The sequence below is a fragment of the Pipistrellus kuhlii genome, unplaced genomic scaffold, assembly GCF_014108245.1.
Source record: "Pipistrellus kuhlii isolate mPipKuh1 unplaced genomic scaffold, mPipKuh1.p scaffold_m20_p_4, whole genome shotgun sequence".
NCBI classification, from domain to species: Eukaryota; Metazoa; Chordata; class Mammalia; order Chiroptera; family Vespertilionidae; genus Pipistrellus; species Pipistrellus kuhlii.
In genome coordinates, this window is record NW_023425540.1 from 67,554,296 (window position 1) to 67,580,746 (window position 26,451).

The 26,451-nt window shown below is 36.7% G+C and overlaps 1 pseudogene; it reads left to right on the forward strand.

Moving 5' to 3' along the window:
- The first annotated feature begins 13,480 nt into the window (after positions 1-13,480).
- On the forward strand, positions 13,481-14,073 carry LOC118703134 (annotated as a pseudogene).
- The last annotated feature ends 12,378 nt before the right edge of the window (positions 14,074-26,451 follow it).

Below are 26,451 nucleotides of genomic sequence, written 5' to 3' on the forward strand. Positions count from 1 at the left end.
CTTCCTGTAGCTATGAAACAGAATCAGGTAGTTTTCCAGCAAAACTAGCATGACAGCCTCAAATGACAAGGCTCAAATCAAGCTTCAAATGACAGAGCTCAAAAACACTGAGAAAAATCTTGTTAACATAAAAACCTAGTAAATCATTTGTATAAATAATCTCAAAATAAGACAAGTAATAGCATTTCCCTCATGCCAAAACCAGCTAAAGACACTATAAAGAAAGAAAATTATAGGCAAATATCCCTGATAAATATTGATGCTAAAATCCTCAATAAAATATTAACAAACCAGATCCGGCAATATATTAAAAAGATCATGCACCATGATCATGTGAGATTTATTCTGGGGTTCAAAGGTTGGTACAATATCTACAAATCGATAAATGTGATACACCCTATAAACAAAATGAAGGATAAAAACCAATAGATAGAGAAATGATCATATTAATAGATATAGGGGGGAAAAGCATCTGGTAACATTCTGCACCCATTTATGATAAAAACAAAAACAAAACAAAAAACTCTCAAGCCAATAATTTAAAAAAAAGGACAATGGACCTAAATAAGTACTTTTTGAAATAAATAGGACATACAGAAGGCCAAGAGACATATGAAAACATAAAGTCACTAATCATCCAAGAGATGCAAATCAAAATGACAATGAGGTATCATCTCACACCTGTATGGCTATCATCAACAAATCAACAAATGACAAGTACTGGTGAGGGTGCAGAGTAAAAGGAATCCTCATGTACTGCTGATGAGAGTGGTGCAGCCACTGTGGAGAATAGTATGGAGTTTCCTCAAAAAACTGAAAATGGAACTCCCATTTCACCCAATGATCTCACTTCTAGGAATATAACCCAAGAAAGTAGAAACACCAATCAGAAAGGATATATGCACCCTATGTTCATAGCAGCACAAATTTACCATAGCAAAGATTTGGAAACAGCCTAAGTGCCCATCAGCAGATGAGTGGATTAGAAACCTGTGGTACATCTACACAATGGAATACTATTCCGCTATAAAAAAGAAGGAATTCTTACCATTTGCAACAGCATGGATGAACCTGGAAATCATTATGTTAAGCAGTCAGTCAGTCAGAGAAAGATAAATATCACATGATCTCACTCGTTTGTAGAATATAATGAACTAAACTGATGAACAAAAACAGATCCAGAGACAGAGAAACATTGATCAGACCTTCAAACCTCAGAGGGAAGGCAGGAAAAGGTGAGGAAAGGAGTTGAGGGCACAAGCAGGGGTGTGGAGAGGAGGTAATGGGGGGATAAGGACACATATGAAATGTCTTAATCAATAAAGAAAAAACTCTCAAGAAAGTGGGAATAGATGGAACATACCTCAACATAATAAAGGCCATATATGATACACAGCCACAGTGATAATCATGCTATTCATTACATTCCACAAATGAGTGAGACCTTTTGTCTCTTAATAAAAGAATTGTGATTTAATATCACCATGATCTCACAATTTCTGCCTTGAGCAGTGAAGTCTGATGGCGGATAGCATTCTTTAACAGGTCTCAAGACTTAATTCTTTCTCTTAATTTCATCCACTACAGTTTTAAAAATGGCAAAATTTTTAGAAAAGTACCAATGTCAAAAAAATGATAAAGGTTTATATAACAGGTTTATAAAATAACAGGTATTACAGAAGGATTTAGTCTCCTAAACTGAGTGAAATGACTTCCCAACTGCTTAAAGTTATATATGTAGGCAGACTGATGGGTGAAGATTTCTAGGTTATATGTAGGAGGGAAAAGATTTTAACAAAGCTGCAAGTCACTTTAGAGACACTATTGAAATAGAATTAGCCAAATTTCACAAGCATATTATGACTCTGCTAGCGGTTCTCAACCTGTGGATTGCGACCATCTGAAAACATAGATGTTTACATTATGATTCATTAACAGTAGCAAAATTACAGTTATGAAGTAGCAACGAAAATAATTTTATGGTTGGGGGTCACCACAGCATTAGAAAGGTTGAGAATCACTGTTCTGGAGGATCCAGAAATTATGCCCCTTGCCTCCTCTACTTTTAGATGCTGCTCACAATCCTTGGCTCCTGGTCACATCACTCCCATTTCTGCTTCCAAGATCACATCCTCTTCTACTCCCTCAGCCTCTCTCTCATAAGGACATTTGTATCAATTCATTATAACATGAACTCATAGCCAGAATAACCTAAAACATCTAAATACCATCAGCTCAAAAGTCCTAGATCTCAGTATCTAGTAAGATTGAGACTCTAATTACAAATTCCTGATCAAAATTATCTGGTCCTTAAAACAATGATGAGGGAGGCATAGGATAACAAGTATAGACATTCTATTCCAAGGAAAATATGAAAGGAAGAAGAAAGTGGCCCCAAACAATTTCAAAATCTACCTGCAAAACTCAAATAGGTTTCCAAGGCCTGAAAGTAATCTGTGGCTGAAGACTTGTCTGTGGACCAAGCCTCTGCCCTCGGAGTCACCCTTCCTTTTTCAAAAGAGTAGTACATATTTTAAGCTGTGTAGTGTAATCAGCCTATCTCACTCCCATAGAATTTTGGTAGTCTGGCTGCTTTTTTTCATTTTAGCTAGTCTCTGACCCTTTTTATCCAAGCTGGCAGTATTTCTGTTGATAAAACATTCTCAAATCCTTGTGGGTCTCCTGTGTATATTTCAAGGATTCACTTCATTAGACAAGACACTGTTCCACAGATCTTCCCTGGGTAATCTCATCTCTCTACCTATATTCTTCTGAGATAATTGAGGGGATCAAAGAGTGATCCACCTAATCCCTTTAGCACTAAGAAAAAATTGTCCAACTACACACTTGGTCCTCTCTCCAGAACACACATTCCTGATGGTGTATCTTCTAATTTTAGCAGCCTTTGCAACCTACATAAGCTAGGAATTTCCCAAGCCATCAAGTCTTAGTTCCCTTTGCTTAACAGTTCTTCCCTCAATTTAACTCTTCTTCTCACATTATACTATGAGCACCAAGAAGAAATCAGGCTGTACCTTCAACACATTCTTGGAATGATCCTCAGCTAAACATCCAAATTCATGGCTTACAAGTTGCTCTTTCCACTTAATTATAGGACACAATTCAGCTAAGCTTCCTGACCTTATCAAACAAGGTTCAGTTCCCCTTCCCTCCACTTTCTAATAACGTCCCTCATTTCTTCTCAGCCTTCACCAGGACTGTTTTTAAAATGCCCTGTTTTTACTAACACATCTGCTGAAGGCAATCTATGTCTTTTCTATCATGTTCCTCAAAATTCTTGCAGGTTCTACCATCATTACACAATTTCAAAGTCACTGCCTTATTTTCAGGTATCTGTTGCAGCAGTACTCCACTTTTAGGTACCAAAATCAATATTCACCTCCTGTTGCCTCTATAACAAATTATCACAAACTTTGTGCCTTAAAGGAATAGAAATATATTACCTTACAATTCTGCAGGCCAGAAGCCCAAAGTAACCCTATGAAGTAAATAGAATGTTGTCAGGAAGGCTGGTTCCTTCTGGAGCCTTCAGAGAAGAATCTGTTTCCTATCTCTTCCACTTACAGAGCCTAATGGCATTCTGTGGCTCCTGGTCATATCACTCCAATCTCTGCTCCTTACTCACACTGCCTTCTCCCTTATTATAATCAAAATTTCCTCAGTATCATTCTTACAAGAATACTTGTGATTACATAAAGAGTGCACTTAGATAATCCAGAGAGTCAGGGAGTAAGTCAAACCCAGGAAGCATGTATAAAGTATATACATGTAACATGGTGTAAGAACCCAAATCAGTAATGAGGACCCTGACCAGCAGAAAGCCTAAAGCCTGAGCAACAACAAGAGCCAGAGGTTCAGGCAACAGGAGCCAGAAACAAGATCTTAAAGTGAAGAAATGTTGTATCAGGCAGACAGTCTTCTGACTATTTTCTTACTGTGGCTATGTGAATCCTGGGAACAATAAAATCAACCACCATATCAGCATAGCTGAGGTGGAGAGTGCAAGGTGAGAAATTAAACACACACACACACACACACACACACACACACACACACAAATGAATTGCTTTATGCATAGATTAACTCCTAGAATATCAAAGATCTACTAACTTTCCTTCTGAAAATTCTCTAAATTTACTATCTGTTGCTCCTTGACTTAATGACAATAAAATTCTGGTTCTTATAGACTTTGATGAAGTACTACTTATCTGATTTCATAATCTCTAAACAAGATTGTATTTATAACTTGATAAAAATGTATAATATCTTTCACCATCTGTGCAACCTCTATTCTTCTGCCTTTAAAGAGCTTTTGAACCTTGCATTTACATCTGATAGATTCCTATATGAACGTAAATCCTTAGTATTTATGAGTGTTCCATCTTGGTTTTTCATATATGAATACAGATAGGCCATACTGGTTCTCAGAACAGACACTCTCTGTCTTTATGGGAACATTTAGCATCTGTCCAATGATGAAAGCACAATCGCTATATGTAGGCCATAAAAACGTCAAACTGATGGACAGCATCTATTCAAAATAGACATTTTGCTATTTCTCCCCAAAGCTCAAAGTACATATTCAGAGATAGTAACATTTCACCTCCAAGTAATTAAACTTGTAGAATTTGGGGCATTCTAATTGTGTGTCCATAAGAATTAGCTAATATAGGGCCAGTTGTTGTTTGAGCTGATAAATTATTCTTATTATTTAGCACAGCAATCAGTTATCACCAAGCACCATGATAACTGAATTGTTTCTAATCCTGTCCTTCACAGCATATGAATATTTGGGGTCAGTAGAGGACAAGAACAGAGAAAAGCCTCTTGGGGTGCTGGGGCAAGAATGTGTGTGCATGTGTGCTTGTGCATGTATATTTATGAAGATACATCTGCAGGAATTCATTTCTACCATTAAAGAAATTGGTTTTAAGTAATAAAATATAAACTATTCCAAAAGGAAAATGATTGCTAAATAACATCAGGAAATAATTTACAGCAGGGGTCAGCAAACTCACTAGTCAACAGAGCCAAATATCAACAGTACAAGGACTGAAATTTCTTTTAAGAGCCAAATTTTTTAAACTTAAACTTCTTTAATGCCACTTTAAAATAGACTCACCCATCCCGTGGTATTTTGTACAAGAGCCACACTCAACGGGCCAAAGAGCCACATGTGGCTCGCGACCCGCAGTTGGTCGACTGCTGCCCTAAGGTACCACTTACTTGCTCTCCAGTTTCACTTTGACTATTTTGCCCTCTATCAGGACCCTGAAAACATAGGCAAGATAAAAATTATAGTCCCCCACTATCCACAAGGGATATGATCCAACACCCCCCAGTAAATGCCTGAAACCACAGATAGTACTGAACCCTATTTATACTATAGTTTTTCCTATGCATCCATACCTTTGCACTCACAGGAAGCACTTTACCTCTTCTCTTAGACATACCCAAATTACCAGCATCTCGTGCTTGGGGACCATTAGTAAGTAAAACAAGGGTTACTTGAACAAAAACAGTCAACCTGATAACCCAAAGGACAAGTGACTAAACCTGCAGGTAGTGTATAGAGCATGGATATGCTGGCAACGGAATGGTTCATGTCCCATACGGGATGGAGCAGAACAGCATAAGATTTTATCTCACTATTCGGAATGGTGTACAATTTAAAACTTATTTATTCCTGAAATTTCCCACTTAATATTTTCAGACCAGGGTTGACCTTGGGAAACTAAAATGTGGAAAGTGAAACCTTGGATAAAGAGGCACTCCTATATGAGGACACTGGAATGTTGCAATTTCTATCACAATTTCTATCACATACTTTTCTTTTACCCCTGAACCACAGTCAGCTGAAATATATATATATATATATATATATAAAACTTTTTTTTATGAAGAGCTACAGCTGGCAAATTGTTATACTGTTAGGAAAATTCTATTATAGCAAAGTAATGTTAGTTTAAGATAATGCTAGCTGACATACACTTGTGCATTAGACAGAATAAAAAGACTAGTGGAAATATAAGAAAGAAAAAGTCATTGTGCCACAGTAGGATCTTGCCTTGAGCTTAAAGTGTAGACAATAGATTTGAAATTGCCACTGGCTGATGCCATTAAAAGAAAAGAAATCCATGTAAATGGATCCATACTAATGCATTTCCCAAACTGTCAGTCTATGGAACACCAGCACATATACTTGTAAAATACGGAATGCAATTATTTCCTGTGTTCTCTAGACACAATTTGAAATGTCAATCTGTATAGACTGAAAAGCAAACATAGCTTAGAGCACATTTTTCAATATGTTTTCGTCATTTCCCTTTGAGTTTATCCCAGCACTTATATAACAAATGATTTTTCTTTTTCATTATTTGAGGGTTTGTGTGTGTATAATATCCAATAACTAGGAGACACTGAAGAATACTATAAATGTTTTGATACACACAAAGAAAATGGATTTGTGAAATTGTCTTCTTGTATATTATTAGCACACTGCTTTTACACTAAAATGTAAACATATCAAAATTTAATGAACTTAAAATCAATAACAGTTTCACATAACATTAATTCCCTTGAAAACACAGTTAATTATTCACTTATCCAAATAAAATTTGCATAATCCACCCTGGCCAGGTGACTCAGTTGGTAGGAGCTTGTGTACCAAAGTTTGTGGGTTCAATTATGGGTAGGGCGTGGCACATACAGAAGCATAGTAGGATTCCCCTTTCTCCCCAGCCTCACCAGCACTTGTCATTTGTTGATTCGATGGTAGCCATTCTGACAGGTATAAGGTGATACCTCATTGTCGTTTTAATTTGTACTACTACTCAGATTATTGGTGACTTTGAGTATTTTTTCATATGCCTCTTGGCTTTCTGTATATCCATGTTGGAGAAGTATTTATTTAGGCCCTTTGCCCATTTTTTAATTGGATTGTTTGTCTTCCTTTCGTTCAGTTGTATGAGTTCCTTATATATTTTGGATATTAACCCATGCAAAGTATTTGTTTATAGTTTTCCTTTCTTGTGATGTCTGCAACTGGTTTGAAGATTACAGAAATGCTGGCCTAATAAAATTATAAAATGTTTCTCTGCTTCTAATCTCTGGAACATATGATAGAGAATTGGTATAATTTTTTTCTTAAATATTTGGTAAAATACACCAGTGAAATGATCTGGGTCTGGTGCTTTTGATTTTGAAATGATATCAAATATTGATTAAATTTTTAAAATAAAAATGGGCCTGTTTAGATTAGTTATTTATGTGTGAGTTTTGGTTGCTTGTATCTGTCAAAGGAATTGGTCCATTTTATTTAAGTTATTAAATTTATGGACTTGTTGATAATATTCCTTTATTATCTTTTTGAGTCTGGCGCCTTAGACCACTCGGCCATCCTGACACCGCTCCTTTATTATCTTTTTAATGTCCATAGAATCAATAGTGATATTTCCTCTTTCATGTTTGATATTAGTAATTTGTATCTTCTTTCCTTTTATCTTGGTTAGCCTCACTAGAGATTTATCAGTTTTATGGATCTTTTTAAAAAATCATCTTTTGGTTTATTTTCTTTATTATTTCATTTTTCCAGTTTTATGGTTTTCTGCTCTCATTCTTATTTCTTTTCTTCTTCCTTTGAGTTTAATTTGCTTTTTTCTATTTTATAAAATAGAAACTTAAGTGATTGATTGTAGATCTTTATTTTTGACTAGTATATCCAGTCAATGCTAAATTAAATTTTCCTCTCAGCTCTACACTCACTGCATCCTACACATTTTAAGTTGTATTATTGTCTTCATTTAGCTAAAAGTACTTTTAGTTTCTCTAGACTTATTCTTAGACCCATGGGTTTTTTCTTTGTTTGTTGTTATTTTTATTGTTTAAAGTATTACAAAGAGCCGGGACCGGTTTGGCTCAATGGATAGAGCGTCGGCTTGGGGACTGAAGGGTCCCGGGTTCGATTCCAGTCAAGGGCATGTACCTTGGTTGCAGGCATATCCCCAGTAGGGGGTGTGCAAGAGACAGCTGACCGATGACTCTCATCGATGTTTCTAACTCTCTTTCTCTCTCCCTTCCTCTCTGTAAAAGATCAATATATATTTTTTTTTAAAGTATTACAAATAGTAGTACATATGTCTACTTTTTTTCCCCCATTGACCTCCCCCTGGCCTCTCTTATACCGCCCCCTCAACCCCCCTATTCCCTCTCCCCCCCTCCCCCCGCACATGCCCTCACACCCAGCCCCCCGTGTCTTGCATCCACTGGTTATGCTTATATGCATGCATAGAAGTTCTTTGGTTGGTCTCTTACCCTTACCTCCTTTCCCCCCTATTCCCCCCACCAATCTACCTCTGCCTTCCCTCTGAGGATAGATGGTCTGATGTATGCTTCTCTGTCACTGGATCTATTTTTGTTCATCAGTTTATGTTGTTCACTTTATAAATGAGTGATATCATGTGATATTTATCTTTATCTGACTGACTTACTTTGCTAAGCATAATGCTCTCCACTTCCATCCATGCTATTGCAAATGGTAAGAATTCCTTCTTTTTTAGTGTGGCATAGTATTCCATTGTGTAGATATACCACTGTTTTCTAATCCACTCATCTGCTGATGGGCATTTAGGCTGTTTCCAAATCTTAACTATTGTAAATTGTGTTGCTATGAACATAAGGGTTCATTTACATCCTTTCAGATTGGTGTTTCTGTTTTCTTGGGATATATTCCTAGAAGTGGTATTATTGGGTCAAATAGCAGTTCCATTTTTAATTTTTTGAAGAAACAATATACTGTTTTCCATAGTGGCTGCACCAGTCTGCATTCCCACCAGCAGTGAAAGAGGGTTCCTTTTTCTCCACATCCTCTCCAGCACTTGTTGTTTGTTGATTTGTTGGTGATAGCCATTCTGACAGGTGTGACATGGTACCACATTATTGTTTTGATTTGCATCTCTCAGATGATTAGTGACTTTGAGCATGTTTTTATATGTCTCTTGGCTTTCTGTATGTCCTCTTTCAAAAGTATCTATTTAGGTCCTTCGTCCATCTTTTTATTGGATCTATATGTTTTTAGATATGTGATGATTTATTTCCAAATATTTCTATATACTTTGTATGATTTATATTCTTTTAAATATGTGGATATATATTTTGGTCAATGCTACATATACGCTTGAATAAAAGGTGTATTCTGCTATTGCTGATTGAAGTATTCTATAAATGTCAATTAGATCCAGTTAATTAATAATCCTGGGAGTTAGATCCTGAGGCCTCATACATAATAGGAACTCAATAAATGCTTGTCAAATGTATGAATCAATGAATAAATGAACAAATGAAGAGTATCACATGCCACATACCATAAATTATTTGTCCTATTAAGGGGCATTGAGGTACATCAAATTTTGCACTATTAAAACTCTATAGTAATTCATATGTTTGAATCAATACCTTAATATTACTTAAAATTTCATGATTTTATTATATAAGAAAGTAAAATACAAAAAAATATTAACTAATGAAAGGGTCACTTCTAAAAGAAGTCTTCTCTCAGATTTCCCTCAGTGTATAGGACTGTCATCTTCCCTCTCTCACCATTTCTTTATTGTCTGTTTCCAGTTCATTTTTGGATATGTACTTTAATCTATTGTTTTGGAATATTATGCAACATTAATGCAAATCAATTTTTTAAATGATACCACAAATTTCACACAAGGAAATGTATTTCATGCTCTGAGACTAAAGAAATGCTAAAATCACAAAAATGATTACAACGGATACATGGCATAGTTAAACTAGTCAACACAGACAGAAAGGAAACTGACAACTATGGTTACATGACAAATGTTTCAAAATAATTATTTTACTGATAAAGTAAAAAGAGAGGCTTTTGGAATGACTGAAGTTCTCTTAATGATTTTTTTTTTTTGGCAAAAGTCATAAATGAGAAATTCAGTATCATGCTATCATAAAAAGTTTATTGAAAATGCTACACCAAAAATGTCAAGATTTGATTCATATCGTATGCTAAGAAATAGCCCACAGAAGCAATTATAATTTAAATGTTATCACAGAGGTAAAATTTATTTTTATAATATTTACCTATATTTCTCTAGAATATCTCCTAATTAATTTAGGTCTATTATATTTTTTTCTTCATTTAAAATGGATATTTATTCTCAGATAACTAGGATCTTCAGGTATTATCCCAGGGTTAACTTACCTGGTTCTTAACTTTCCATGTAGAAAATACACCAAACCTCACTCCTGGTATCTTACCGGAAAACTGAATGCTGATACCTGACTGCAGTGATCACTAAAAAACCAGCAGTGATATTTATGGTGTAAACTAATAAAAGTGGAGTCATTAACTCTAACAGCAGGAACATTTTAAGTTTAGACAGATACTAACAAATAACCCAACAAAAAGTTTACCACATTAAACTCTAATCAACAGTTTATAACGTATTTTTTCCTTTGCCAAAATCTTAGATTATACAACTTTAAATCTTTTGTCAATGTATAACCAAAAGGAAGTACAGTATTATAAAACTCAGGGGGGAAAAAATCTCTCAATCAAATAAATTTTCTACCTCGCCATTTCTTCATCATGCTGAGTTACATTCTGGAGAGAAATAACATCCATGAGAGTATGTCACATAGATAAGAAAAATCAGGAGAGGAGGTAGCAAGGGGGGGCATCTGTTTTTACTCTTTTTTTTTTCTTTTATAAGTTGCTTGGTTACACTTTCATTTTTATTTTGTCGTTCTCTTTCAGAAGGCAAGGGGAAATTATGTAGATCTCCTCTCACCTCTCACACGACTCTTTTGCCGCCTTATTTGCTTCCTTTCTTTGCCCGACAAATGGGTACACTTCCCAAGAGTCAGGTTCCAGACTCCTGCTTTTCTCTCCCCACTGCCTCTCCTCGGGGACCTTAGGAGTTTTGCACAGCTGCACAGGAGCCCACATAACCACTTCTCAAATACTTTTTCTATAACGCCAGCCGTAAGCTAGTATTCCACCCATCTCCTAGAAATAACTCAGATATTTCAACACAACTTTGAGCATGTTAAAAACAAACAAAAAACACATTCTTTCTCAATTCAAACTGGCTCCCCCTTTGACTTCCTTGATGTGACCAGTTTTGTTTTGTTTTTCCTGAAGAAATCATACTTGAAAGATGAGTCATACTATCTCTGTATTGAGGAGTATCCGGGTTTATCAATTCCTTTTTATGGGAAAGTCTTTTATTTGTACCCACAGTACCATAGTCACCATTCTTATCATCCTAACACTAACATTAGTATAATGATGTCCTGCCATTAATCTCAGTCCTTGAAATAAGAAAAAAAAAAAAAAAAAAAAAAAAAAAAAAAAAAAAAAAAAAAAAAAAAAAAAAAAAAAAAAGCCCTAGCCAGTTTGGCTCAGTGGATAGAGCATTGGCCTGCGAACTGACTGAAAGGTCTCATGTTTGATTCTGATCAAGGGCACATGCCTGGGTTGTGGGCTAGATCTACAGTGGGGGACTTGTAGGAAGCAGCCAACCCATGATTCTCTCTCAACATGGATGTTTCTATCTCTCTCTCCCTCTTCCTTCCTCTTTGAAATCAATAAAAATATTTAAAAGAAAAAGAAAAGAAGTGTTGCCCTAGCTGATTTGGCTCAGTGGATAGATCAACCTATGGACTGAGGGGTCCCAGGTTTGATTCTAGTCAAACCACATGTCTGGTTTGTGGGCTCGATCACCAGTGGGAAATGTGCAGGAAAAAGCCGATCAATGATTCTCTCTCATCATTGATGTGTCTGTCTCTTTCTCCTTCTCCCTTCCTCTCTGAAATCAATAAAAATATGTGTTTAAAAAAAAAGGAAAAGAAAAAAGTGTCAACAGCATCAGCTGGGGTCAGGGTCCCAGAAAGGGCAAAAAAAACAACAACAAATGTAAGCCCAGAGTCTAGGCATTATTTTGGGGGGTCTAGTGTTATTCACCTGTCAGGCAGAAGAGAATTTAATCTCAGTGTATATAATAATATCCTCTTAATGGTGATAGGAATAATGAGCAATAAAGAGAGAAAGGCATTGCGTTTTTTTAACCCATGGCAACTTCCATACAAAGAAGTATTTTTGTTCTTGTTATTTTACTACTGTGGCTCTGGAATATAGCATGGGATTTGTGTGTAATCACTTCCATATATAAGAGGGGTAAGCTGGAAATTAAGTCCTAATTCCCATGTATGAAAGCTGGCCTAATCACTTCTTTAAGAGAAACAAAACAAAATTCAAAATATGGAATTCAGCATTCCACAGGAAACTGTTAAAAATATTACAGCACACCTTCAAGCTTACACTCTGGCAAGAACACCGGAATCGTAGTTGTTGTTTTTGGATCAGGTAAAGCAGTGTTTCTCATGCAACACAGCATGGTGAGCCAGAGCTAGAATCATAGTCTTAGGGCTGCAGCCAAAAGTTACAGGTTTCAGACTCCAAGTAAAAAAAAAAAAAAATCCCTTCCCTGTCACTCTCTTTTCCTCTCCTCTGAGACTTCCCTAAGAAGTCAATGTAATGAGGGCAGAGTGCACACACCTGTCCAAAGAGCACAGACATGAACTCAGAATGCCTCCAACGGACACATGCAGAACCTAGGAGAGCAGAGCATAAGTCTTCCATTTGGAATCTGCCTGTTATCTGTATCGTACGTTTTCCCTCTCTCCTGAGATGGATGCCAGCCTGCTCAGTTCTTTGTTGCATAAAACATACCTTCAAACTAAACACTGGGGACTTTGCCCTCATCTGGTCCTAATGCCAGAAAAGTGAGGTTGCAAATGCCTGCTTCCCGATTGTCTTCCTCCTCAGCCTTGTTTCCCTTCATTCTTCTTTCCAAAATTGTGTATCAAAATCAATGTGCACCAATGTTTATCAAACATTTAGGTACCAGGTCTATAAAAATGCAAACAGTGAAGTATAGACAAGAAGGAATACGCTCCCATACACCTCCATGTCTAAGTGTACCAAGCTGCCCGATTATAGCTCCTCTCCCTCCCCCCCCCCCCAAAAAAAAAACAATATATGAATTTAATTGTCTTTTTGGAGGGTGGGGAGAGTTGTTTTGTTTTGATTTTTGGAATTGAGAAACATGTTGACAATTAAGCACAGGAATGATTTGAGCTTTTTGTCCACTCTGACCCTTTGCCTACTTCTGTAACCATGATCAGAACATGGACTCATCACTACAATTTACACCTCTTTATCAGAACTTAACTAAACACTCTTACCTGCTCTTTTCAACCTTTAAGTGACAATAGGGTGTATTCTCTATTTGCTCATCATTTTAGCTATGTTTTCTATTTTCTGTTCCGTTGCTTTAAAATATCTCACATGGAGGCAGCTAGCAGGAGCTGGGGAGCGCAGAGTCTGGCATTGTGCCCTGCGCCGCCCAGGCCGGCGAACACCATGGTCAGGATGGATACAGGTGACCCCAAGAATCCAAAAGCCAAGGTGTCTGCATATGCCTTCTTTGTGCAGATGCAGAGAGGAACATAAGGAGAAAAACCCAGAAGTTCCAGTCAACTTTGCAGAATTTCCTAAGAAGTGCTCTCAGAGGTAGAAGATAATGTCAGCAAAAGATAAATCTAAATTTGATGAGAAGGCAAAGGCATATAACGTACCTTGTGATCAGGAAACAAAGGACTATGAACCAGCTAACGGTGGCAAGAAAAAGGACCCAAATGCCCCAAAAAGACCGCTGTTAGGATTTTTCCTTTTCTGCTCAGAATTCCGCCCCAAGATCAAACCCACAAACCCTGGAGTCTCTATAGGAGATGTGGCAAAGAAGCTGGGTGAGATGTGGAATAATTTAAGTGACAGCAAAAAGCAACCTTACAACAATAAGACTGCATCGTTGAAGGAGGCGTATGAGAAGGATGGCATAAACTATTGTATATAAGTCTAAAGGCAAGTTTGATGGCACAAAGGGTATTGGTAAAGTTGTCTGGGAAAAGGTGGAAAAAGATGAAGAAGAAGAATAGGAAGAAGAGGAAGAGGAGAATGAATAATAATAATAAAATAAAATTAAAAAAACTGTTTATCTGTCTCCTTGTGAATAACTTAGTTTAGGGGAGCGCCGTAACTGACACAGCTCTTATTTCAGAGGTGTCTATTGCCCTCATTAGGATTAATTACACAATTGGATCATGATCATATGTAATTTCTCAAAATGCTCTGGAAATATCAGTTGTTTGCATGCCTGGAGCACTCAGAAACTGTACCAAAGTTGTACATCTATTTCCAAACATTTTTTTTAAATGAAAAGGCTCTTGTATTCTCCTCATTCTGCAATTTGCTGTTGGTGTGACAAGGCATCTAAAGCTGTTTCTGCCATTTTCTTTGCTTTTTTTTTTGCTTTTTCTTTTTTTATCTGTCAGGTGGTATTAACTATTTGGTTATTGGCTGGAAATCCTGAGTTCTCAACTGTACATCTCTATTAGTTTGTAAAAAGCACAACCAACCAAGACAAGGTCTTGATGCTCTTTGCAGGGAAGATCCTTGTGGAGGGGCCGTGCTTAGGCTGGGAGGCTGGACCTGTGGACACTGGGGCATTCGTTGAGCTCCAGGTGGTCTTGTTTTTGTACACAGTGACATAGCATCCCCCCATTCTTAACTGTGGAAAAGGGGGTCAGATGGCAGGAGAAATGTTTGGATCTTTTTTAGTGAAGTGTGGTAGTGTGGTAGTTTTAAAACAAACTGTACAATTCTTCATTGCCAACAAAGTGAAGAGTCACTGCAACAATGAAAGTTCAAGAACCTTCTGTGCTAAACACAGTTTGCAACATTTTGTTATTTTTTTTGTATGTTTAGAATGCTGAAATGTTTTTTAAGTTAAATAAAAGCAGTATTAGATTTAAAAAATAAAATATCTAACTTGGAGATTTTTGGGTTTTTCTTTTTGCTTTTACTCTTTAAGTAAAACATTTTTAGAAAGATGTTTGTTTTTTTGTAGTTCAATCCAAGTGATTTTTAAAAATAAATCTTTATTGTTGAGAGTATTACAGATGTCCCCTCTTTTCCCTCCCATTCTCCCCTTCCACCCAGTTCCTGGCCTGCCCCGCCCCAGGCCTTCACCACCCCTGTCTGTGTCCATAGGTAAGATCTTTGGTTAATATCTCCCACCCCCAACCCCCCATCACCCTCTTTCCCTCTTGAGATTCAGCAGTTGATTTCACGTTTCCATGCCCCTGATTCTATTTTATTCATCGGTTTATTTTTTTCATTAGATTTCTTTCAAGTGACTCCTCATGTTTAGTCACAGGCTCCATTGAAAATAAATACAATCTTCTCTGGGTAAGCACATGTGAGGAACAAATGAGCAAAATATACCTTTCTGAAATAAAGCAAGTGGGAATGCTTAGAGATAAATACAGTGACATACTCTTAGTTAAAATGAAAATGGGGTATTTTTTATTTCCAGGTAGTATTCCTAAAAAAAAAAAAAAAATAAATGACATTTTCCTCAGGACATTTTTTTTATTGTATAAAATAAATATTTTTACTAAAATCTGATTTTCTAAATATTTAAGATGTTTTGTCTTACATCTGAATGAAATAAATTGACAAATTAAAAAGTATACACAGAATTATTTGTTCTAAAATTAAAAATAACAAATGGTCTCATTATCATTGAAACTAAATTCATTACTTAAACATATTCAACCCAATTAAAAGGGCTGCTATACGATAAGCTGGTATTAATTTTACCTCATTTATATTAATGTAAAGCAAATCATCAAAGCAGAAGTGAAACTGTAACAGCATTTGTTAGTAAATTCCACTTAATGCTCTGACAGTGTTATAGACATATCATTAAATACACTGTGCTAGTCACAGTGTTAAATCACTTATTGAAAATCTTCCTCTTAATGTAGCCCTTAATTTTGGCCACTATCAAAAGAATACTTCATCTTGAAGAGCTATCAAAATATTGATCTGAAACTGTGAATCTAATTGGCTATTTCACAATTATATTGTCTAGGGAAAAAACAGCTGGCAACGTTTGTCACTTATGGACAATTATTCTCACAAGAATAGAGAAGATAAAACTGTAGATCAATTACCTGTTAGATATCCTGAGTATTGAGTGATTACCTCTTTTATCAATATTTTATTTTCTTTCAGAAATAGTGTAAAGTTAATTCTTATGCCATGCACATGTGATCACAATTGATAAAGGATTTATGATATAATCATAAATCAATTTTTGTGCTTATTCTTCTACTAAGATATGTAATAAAGTAGAAAACATAATTTGTCATATATCTTCAGTACCAAAATGTAGATCTTTTGCCATGTCTTATTATTGAATTTGGTATGTTAAAACATTCTAGAATATGGGGGGAACTTATGCTTTTAATTTTTTACTCTCCTATATAGAAAATAAGTTTTTTTAAAAAATAAATGTATAGCATTTTTGAAAGTTCAAATAAACCTATTAAAATGAGCACTTAGAGGAGAAACCAAGATGGCAGCATAGGGTAGACACCTGAACGCAGCCTTTCACAACAATTTTGAATTTAGAACTGGAAAACAGGGGAAACATCACCCTGAAGCACCAGATGGCTGGCTGAGAGGAGGCTCTACAATCTGGGAAGGAGAGAGAAGGCACACTGAACCTCAGGAATTATGAAGGTGCAGAGAACTGTGCACACAAAAAGGCTGCCACCCAACTTTGCTGCTGGCTTGCTTGCAGAGTGCAGAGAGGGCGGGCCAAGTTCGCTATTGGCTCACTCCCTGTGGTGCGCAGAGAGGGCAGACAGCTAATGCGTGGCTAGCTTTCTTGTTCGGGAGGAAAACAGAACCACCCTATTGCTCTGATAGATGGCCCCTGACAGGGAGAGGGCAGACTGTCAGGCAGTGGGCAGAGATCTCTCGGAGGTGTGTGAAGCCAGCGGCCATTACTGTGGGACTCAGAAACCAGACCCTCGTAGGAAGGGGCTGAATAAAGTTTGGCTGCACCAACCCGAGACTCTGCCCCATCCAAGTGGAACACAGAAACCCTCCTAGCTGAGACACTTCTGATTCTCATAGCCAGTTGGCTTGGAGATCAACACTTCCCAGTGATATCAACAATAAGTAAGGCTTAACAACAAGACTGCACACACAGCCCACAAAGGGCTACACCAAGACTGTTCACCTCAGGTAAATGGGAGGTTGACCCACTAAACTAGGGGTGTCGAACTCAATCAGAGAAGGGGCCAAAATCTAAAATCCAGCCTAAATCGCGGGCCGAATGGTTTACTGAACAGTCATAAACTGTCATTGTGATGGAAACGCAGCGGAGTGCAGTGATGACAGCGCGGTGCGGGTCACATTGCAAGGCCTGGCGAGACAGATTTGGCCCGCGGGCCTTGTGTTTGACACATGTGCACTAAACCATATAGGACACCTTAGCACACAAAGCCACCCTACCAACTCAGGGAAGCTGTGAAAATGCCAAGACAAAGAAACAGATCACAAACAAAAGAAATGGAGGACAAGAAGCGACTGGAAATAGAATTCAAAACCACAATTATAAGGTTTTTCAAGAATTTCATAGAAAAGGCCGATAAAATAAATGAGACCTATGAGAATATGAAAAGGGATCAACTAAAAATAAAGAATACATTGTCTGAAATAAAAAATATTATGCAGAGTCCTAAAAACAGAATGGAAGATCGCAAGAATCAAGTCAAAGATTTGGAACACAAAGAGCCAGAGGACACTCCTCCACAGAAGCAAGAAGATAAAAGAATCCATAAAGTTGAAGATAGTGTAAGAAACCTCGGGGACAATTTCAAATGAACCAACATCAGAATTATGGGAGTTCCAGAAGAAGAAAGAGATCAAGATACTGAAAGCTTATTGGAAAAAATAGTGACAGTAAACTTTCTCCACCTGGTGAAAGAAATAGACTTACAAGTCCAGGAAGCACACAGAACCCCAAACAGAAGGAATCCAAAGAGGACCACACCAAGACACATCATAATTAAAATTTCAAGAGCAAAAGACAAAGAGAGAATATTAAAAGCAGCAAGAGAAAAGCAGGTAGTTACTTATAAAAACCATGCAGGCCAGACGGGAATGGCAAGAAATATTCAAGGTGATGAATAGCAAGAACCTACAGCCAAAAATATACTACTACCCAGCAAAGCTATCACTCAGAATCGAAGGCCAGATAAAGAGCTTCACAAATAAAAAAATGCTAAAGGAGTTCATCACCACCAAACCAGAATTATATGAATTGCTGAAGGGGGTTCTTTAGGAAGAGGAAGAAGATAAAGATAAAAATTATGATCAACAAATATGTAACTATCAACAAGTGAAACTAAAAGCCAAGGGAATTAAAAAACCTGATGAACAATATTAACTGGTGAATATAACAGAATCAGAGGTATGGAAGGGGAGTAGACTGATGATTCTCAGGAAAAGGAGATTGGGGGGTGTGGGAAGAGACTGAACATAAACTGTGCACCTATGGATGAGGACTACGGGGGTTGGGGAAAGGGCAGAAGGTGGGGTGGGAACCTGGTGGAGGGGAGCAATTGGGGGGGGGGAGGAACATTTGTAATAATCTGAGCAATAAAGATTTATTTAAAAAAGTAAAATGAAAAAAAAATGAGCACTTAGTTATTAACCTTTTGAAATAAATAGTAAGTCTTTTCTTTATATACAACTTTCTTCACAGGTCTCTTTTTGGAAGAAACCTGTGAAGAAGATCTGTATTTCTTATTCACATGTGTGCTGGGATTTAGTATTCTTGGGCCACATCACTGCTCCGGTATTCCCAGAGCACAAACATAAGACTATATCATCTCACAAGTAACTTGCTTTTCTGAGTATATTGGAAGCAACTAGAGGCCCAGCGCACAAAATTCATACACTCGAAGGGGGGGGGGGGGGTCCTCAGCTAGGCCCGCACCCTCTCGCAGTCCAGGAGCCCTGGGGGGATGTCCGACTACCATGGGGAGTGGGCCTAAGCCATCAGTCAGATATATTTAAAGCTGCCGTGGAGGCGGGAGAGGCTCCCGCTACCGCTGCTGCACTTGCCAGCAGTGAATTTGGTTTCTGTAGCACTGACCACCATGAGGCAGCTCCTGCATTGAGTGTCTGCCCCCTGGTGGTCCACGCACATCATAGTAACCAGTAGTTCCACTTTTTGGTCAATTTGCATATTAGCCTTTTATTATATAAGATAGAGATTGGATCTGAATAGAACAGTAATCAAGATGACAAAACAAAGCCAAAACTACTCATATGGCACATTTGCCAATTCATCTCCTATAGATAAGCTGATAAAGGGACAGGTAAGACAAGGTATACAGAGAAATAACTGGGTTACTGCTGAGAACTACTGGACTGCTGGTCATTTCTTAGTCTTTGACTAACAGAGATGTACCTTCAGCTTATGGGAAGAGACCTGTGAAGAACATCTGTATTTCTTATTCACATGTGTGCTGGGATTTAGTATTCTTGGGCCACATCACTGCTCCGGTATTCCCAGAGCACAAACATAAGAGTATGTCATCTCACAAGTAACTTGCTTTTCTGAGTATATTGGAAGCAAGCAGAGTGGTCTTTCTGAATCATAAACCTAGTAAACACAACCCCTAATTAAAAGGAATCAGTGGCTTTCCATCCCCTCAGGATCCTTTGAATCCCTTAGGATGGCCAAGAAGCCCTTTATCACTTGGCCTTGAGTGGCTTTGGCTTTGGCTACCCCTCTTCCCTGCCTCATACCCTTTTGTCTGGCCATAGCTTACTTCTCTCAGCTTTGCTTTATTTCACATGTTGTTTTCTTCATTTTAAGCAATGTTCCTCCTCTTTCTACCTCTCCCAACTTTTCTATCTAGCTAGCTCTTTTTTTTCTTTTTTCTTTTTTTAATATATTTTATTGATTTTTTACAGAGAGGAAGGGAGAGAGATAGACAGCTAGAAACATCGATGAGGGAGTCATTGATCAGCTGCCTCTTGCACACCTCCCACTGGGGATATGCCCACAACCAAGATATATGCCCCTGACCAGAATCGAAGCCTAGACCCTTCAGTCCACAGGCTAAAGCTCTATCCACTGAGCCAAACTGGTTTCGGCTAACGCTTTTTTTTTTCTTTTTTCTTTTTTTTTCATTTAGTTATCCAGTAATCAGTTCCTCTAAAAAATCTTTCCCAAGCCTCACCCTACTCCAAGACTCAGAGAGGAAGCCCAGCGATCAGCTCCTACAGTACCCAGGCTTGCCTTATTGTAGCATTTATTAGTCTATTTTTAATTGAATGTTTAATACCCTAAGCCCAATTAACTGTTAATTCCATGAATTCAGAGGCTATACCTGTTCTCCACATTTATCATAGCACCTGCTGGGTACTTAGTAAGAACTTACTAAATAGAAATTGTAAAAATTTCAATTAATTTCAACTAATAGACATACTGTAGGCCCTAAAGTAAAGAAGAAAAGCAAAATAAATGTAAATATGTATATATATTTTAAGTTTTACATTAAACTTTATTTTTTTAGTCTCTTTCTATGTTGCTGTGAATGGAGCCCTTTATATTTCTATCCTTTATGTTTTAGAGTCCAGATGCCACAGTCTGGAGTTGTTTCTGTCTTTCTCACACCACAGATGCATGGTCTGTTTTGGGCTATTTGAGCCTGTGGATCAGAACGAAAAGCCCAACTTTCAACTTTCAATATTCTATTTACGGAAGAAGGGCTTATCTCCGGAGAACTCTGTTGATGTAACTCCCAACTGTTGCTGACTCTCCCAACCATTTATCTCCAAGGAGTACACTAACTTTCTTAATATGTGGATTTCTAAGAATTGTGTGACTCACTTCTGAAATGCTCTTTAGTTTTTCTCATTTGCTCTTCCTTTCATGGGAAGAAAAGGAGAAATCACCAGAGGGTGATCAATGAAGTTTTTATCAAGTGATGACAATATCTATCCAATAAAAAGAATTATTATTGTGACAACTATACTTATTATCATTTAACTCTTATATTTTCCTCTTTAGTCACTATATTATTTAGATGGAAAACCCTCACTGGGATGAGCCTTCAAGCACTTTTTTTTTTTTAACTTGGCCTTCAATAATAAATATTTTAAAAATTATTTTCTCCTTTATTATTTTTAAGATATTTTAAGTAAATGTCAATGCTAGTTTAAAATATAATGTTATTTATCATACCAGAACTAAACAACTTTATTGGACCTTTTTTATTTTTCTATGGGAAAAAAAAGGCTCCAGAATTGACCATGAAGATAAATCTGAGAATGAGAACAAGAGTTTTTAAAATTTAAAACTTGAATTGAAAAAATATAACAAAATACAACTTATAGACATATGGTCATATCAAGAGACAGAGAAATATTTACTACTACTATTTTTCATTAGCTTCCCTTGTCCATTCTGAAGTGAATATGTATTTTAGAAATATTCCTTTATGCTCTTATCTTTTCCTTTAATTTTATTCTTTTCTTACTTTCATTGGCTTATATAATACTAGAGATCCGGTGCATGAAATTCATGCACTGGGGTGATGGGTGCCCCTCAGCCTAGCCTACACCCTCTCCAATCTTAAATATAACTATTATATTTAAGATATTTAGCTATAAATATCTTAAATATAATAGTTATATCCATTGGGGGATGTCTGACTGCAGTTTAGGCCTAATGGGATCAGGCCTAAACCAGCAGTCGGACATCTCTCTCACAATCCAGAAGTGCTATCTCCCAACTACTCACCTGCCTCTCAGCCTGATCTATGCCTAACTGCCTCCTGCTATCCTGATTGCCCCCAACTTCCCTCCCCTGCAGGCCTGGTTGCCCTTAACTGCCCTCCCCTGGTGGCCTGATCAGCCATAACTACCCTCCCCTGCCAGCCATCTTTGACCACATAGGGGCGGCCATCTTATACAAGGGTGTCAATTTGCATATTTCCTCTTTATTATATAGGATAAGCAGTTTTAATATAAGATATTTAGCTATAAATATCTTAAATATAATTGTTATATCCACGAATGTCAGTTTAATTGTGACAATGAGGTAAATAATCTCTCTATATCTTGCACACACACACACACACACACACACACACACAGAAGCACAAACACATAAATACACATTTAAGCACACAGATAATATTCAGTGTTTTATATACACAGAAAAATACAATCTCCCTACAAGTACATAGATATATGATTAATAATTTCCTATTATAAAACTACTAGAGGCCTCGTGCATGAAATTAGTGCATCCAGGGGGGAGAGGTCTGTCAGCCCAGCCTGTGCCCTCTCACAGTCTGGGAGACCCATGACTAATCATCCCACAGAAGAAGGCCCTGCCCCCCACCAATGCACCACCAGCCAGGTAGCCTGGGCCTCCCTCTGTCGGGCGATTATGGGGTGATGGTGGGGTCCCCCAACCAATCATGTGGCATCCACCTTGGCTGGCCTTGTGCCAGTGGGGTCATAGTGTGCCATTCAGTGGATTTGCATATTACTCTTTTATTATTATAGATTAGGCTCTAATACATTTCAAATTGCTTGTGACAAGTATGTATCATAATTGTGTACTCAGGAGACTTACACCTTATTTATGTAACTCCCCAACTAAAATCTAATGAAAAGTATTTTAAGGGGATTAAAACATAAAGAAGTTGACAAATAGAAAAAAATAGCCATACATGAGCTAGAAATGATGAGAAATTCCTGAAAACTAGAAAGCAAACACAATGAAATTAATACATGAGTGCAAAATACTGCTATAGCAGTGGAAGCAATACAACATCACTGTAATGGATCAAATGAACAGAAATGGCCACTGAGGAAAACACTGATAGAAAGTAATAAAATAATGAGCATGATTTATAAAGTCAACATAGAGAATCATAGAAGAATATAAGTCAAAAATTAGCTATAAATATTAAGTATAAATTATAACTAATTTCAAAAACAGAAGTTAATGCTATTATGAAAGGGGGGAAATGTGGATTTAGGAATGAGGAAACAGTTATGAAAGATTTATGCCCTGATGCTAAGGACAGGTTTAACTAGATTTCTAGGAAAGAACACTGATGCAAGTTAAAGAATTACCAGTAACACTTAACATGAATTCAATATTGTTTATCAAATCTATATCATTAATAGCTTTAATTTCATGTGCACAATTTTAATTTTGATCATGAAAGGGTAAGTTTTTAACATAATATTCCATGAAATTCTCTTGGTATTTAGCCACATGTTTATTATAGTCTTTAATATACAAATTTGTAGAATTCTAAGGAATTATATCAAGAATTTAAACAACTTAGTTTTACTGAAAGAGCCAGATTATAACCTATTTCTAAGTGTTCCTATCATGGTACCACTTTTTTTTTTTAATTTATGCTCTAAGAGTGAAATTGAGCTTCATGATAATTAATTATCTGACAGTGTTTATACTGAAAGAAAAAGATAATGATGAAGACTAATATAAATGTTGACATTTAACAAAATGTTGTAAAAGAAAATTTTATTATACTACAGAGGCTACTTACAAAATTGATTTCTTAATAACTCAAAAGAATAAGTGGACCTAACAAAAGTCTCTAAATTACTCTTACAGAGTAGCTTTTAAAGATGATGAAATTGCTCAACTGCTATCCTTGGTTTCCCATGGATCATGAAAAATCATGAGTTCAACTTTCTCAAGCCCTTTATCTTCGGGTCAAAGGAGATTAAACAGGCTCTTGAGGTCCTTATTACTTGTTATTGTTAAGGTTAAAATACATCCAGAATATGAACAGAGTTTAGCCCGGATTAAAAAAGAACATTAAATGTATCCACAGCTTGTCATTTTAAAATGCTTTAAAATCACTTAAAGATGCAGCATTTAATTTGAATATGTTATTTTTACACTGAAAAAAAAATGACAGTCTGAGTGTACAGCATTTTATTTTTGTTTATAAATGCAATAATGTCAAAATGATCCCTTTGATGTGTTGACCTATGAAATTCTTTTGGCATGTGGTGGTATTCATTAACTGTAATCATTAAGTCCATAGTAAATAACCCATTTCTGCTGTTATTTTTTTAAAAAGACATCCTGATAAAGCATAAGGAAGTATTCTGCCTGTACCTTGTGCTGGCATGAGATATGCAATTAAAATTACCACTAACTGGAGATAACATCTTTATGAAGATGGTTTGATAAGAAATTCAGGTCAAGAATGCTAGCTAGAAGAGCATTCTGTTTGCTTTAGCTAGAAGCCTTTTCAGACATTCCTTGCTAACAGATGAAAGAAAAATGGGGGACAAAGATTCTCTGTAAACATTGGTGCTCCACTCTGAGGCAGATGACTGCTGACCCTGAGTGCTAGGTAATTTCCTTGTTCAGCACTGAGCCTTATCAGGTTGTAAAAGCTCAAGGTTCTCCAGGGTTGCTCTGAACATACGTTTCTATGCTCTTTTGTACTTACTGAATAGTGTGCTGTATTTCTTAGTAATCCATCCATTTTTAGTTTGCCTTTTTCCTTGTTTACTTAAAGCACTGCAATATAGGTTGAGAGGGAAGGAATATATATACGCTCTCATTTTCATACTTTCCCAAGCATTAAGAGCTGCATTTTATTAACCTAATATTTTCTTAGTATAGCATATCTAAGACAGATTTAATATTTTAAAAATATGTCTTTAAGGAAACCAACACAATTGACAGAGTTATGTTTTGAGAGGTTGAGTGTTAAGGTATTATTACTTAAGTTCACATTTTAAATAATTTATCTACATTTGTTTCTGCAAAATAACCTCAAGATTGAACAAATTATTTCTTCCACCCTATGCTTGGTACTGATGTTTGGTTTCAGATGTTATAAAATCAGTGTTGAGTATGAGTAACTTATTCATAACACAGCTTCTAATGAAGTGCAGACATGACTTGAATAATGAATATCCTAGCCCTTTAATAAGGTTCATCTCAGGCTTGTAATAAAACCCTGCATTGCTTCTATAATCCAGTGGAATTTCACCGATGTCAAATTAAGACACATAAGAGCACATTCTTAAAGTGTGATTCATAATCCTTAGGAAATGACTGTAATTGATTTACAAGAAACCAGCTGCACCGAGAACTCAGCAGCCCCAAGTGGTTATAACAGTTGTGCTTGAGTAAACCTGTGTGCACAACACACTACGCTGGAATTTTTTTATTTGTCAGATTGTAAAGTCCAAAGATAAAACACGTGGTTAATGGAGAACTTTTAGCAAAATGTCCTGGAGAATGATCTTGCTTAGGTAAACATTGGTTTAAACACATTAATAAAAATGTCAGACACATTTAAAAATCACATAAAGAATCTATAGAGCTACCATGTGTTTCTAAAATGGAAGACTTATTTTTCCCTTGTGGAGATTCCACCTAGCTCCAGCCTCTCCTTTTTATGAAACTCTGGCATATGCAGTGCGCCGTATCTGAGAATGACAAAGTGTGCCTTTCTGGTGCAGGCTTGTCAATTACATGTGCCTGTTTCATTAGCTACAGCTAATTATCAGCCACAGTGTTCCAGGCTGTGAATTTAAGTGGAGTAAAATGAGTGGTCATTTTTTATCGTTTCCTTCTAGCCGTTTCAAATTCATCAGACTACTTTTATTACATGTAAAAATACTAAAAGTATAATAATCCAAATCTTTCACCTCCTTATTCGGTAGCTGGATAAGTGTGGGCATTAAAGGTGACAAAGATAGATGGGGTGAACACTGGGTTTTATTTATTTATTTATTATTTTTGCTTTACAGCTTTTGCCCACAACATATGTTCAGTGCTATCAGGGTTAGTACAGAGAACACGAACTAATCAGGTGGACAGATTCACAAACAGTGCCTAGAACACAGGGTGGTCTCTCCATGTTAACAAGGAATGTCCAAGGCAGACATGGTCAAATAATGTGCAGATTTGTCATTTTGATGGTGGCTTTTAAAGTGGTGGGTAAAATAATCATGATGACTGTGGAGCTCCCAGACTGAAAGGTGAGATGCTGGGATGACCTGATTTGCTGTTGTCATAAAAAGAGAGAAAAATATGGGCTCTGTAATAGTACCGATATTGATTCAACCATTGACATGTTTTATCTTTAAAAATAATTTGTGGTTAGGGTTTCTTCTTGAGGCTAAATGTCTTAAGGGGAATTAATAGCAGAAACCCTTTTTTGTTCAAAAGTTTATAGCCATCTACTTACTAATTCTTTCCCTGGAACATTAACAGTAATTGTCCAGATCATTTGGAAATTCAGATTCTAAAGTAACTTGGTGATTTTGCTCTGATTTTACAAGTATTTAAATTTACTTGAAAACTGACACTGTTCTCCCATGTAGTAGAACGTCCATGAGTGTGTTGATATGTATATTCTTTTTTCTTTTCTTTTTCTTTTTTT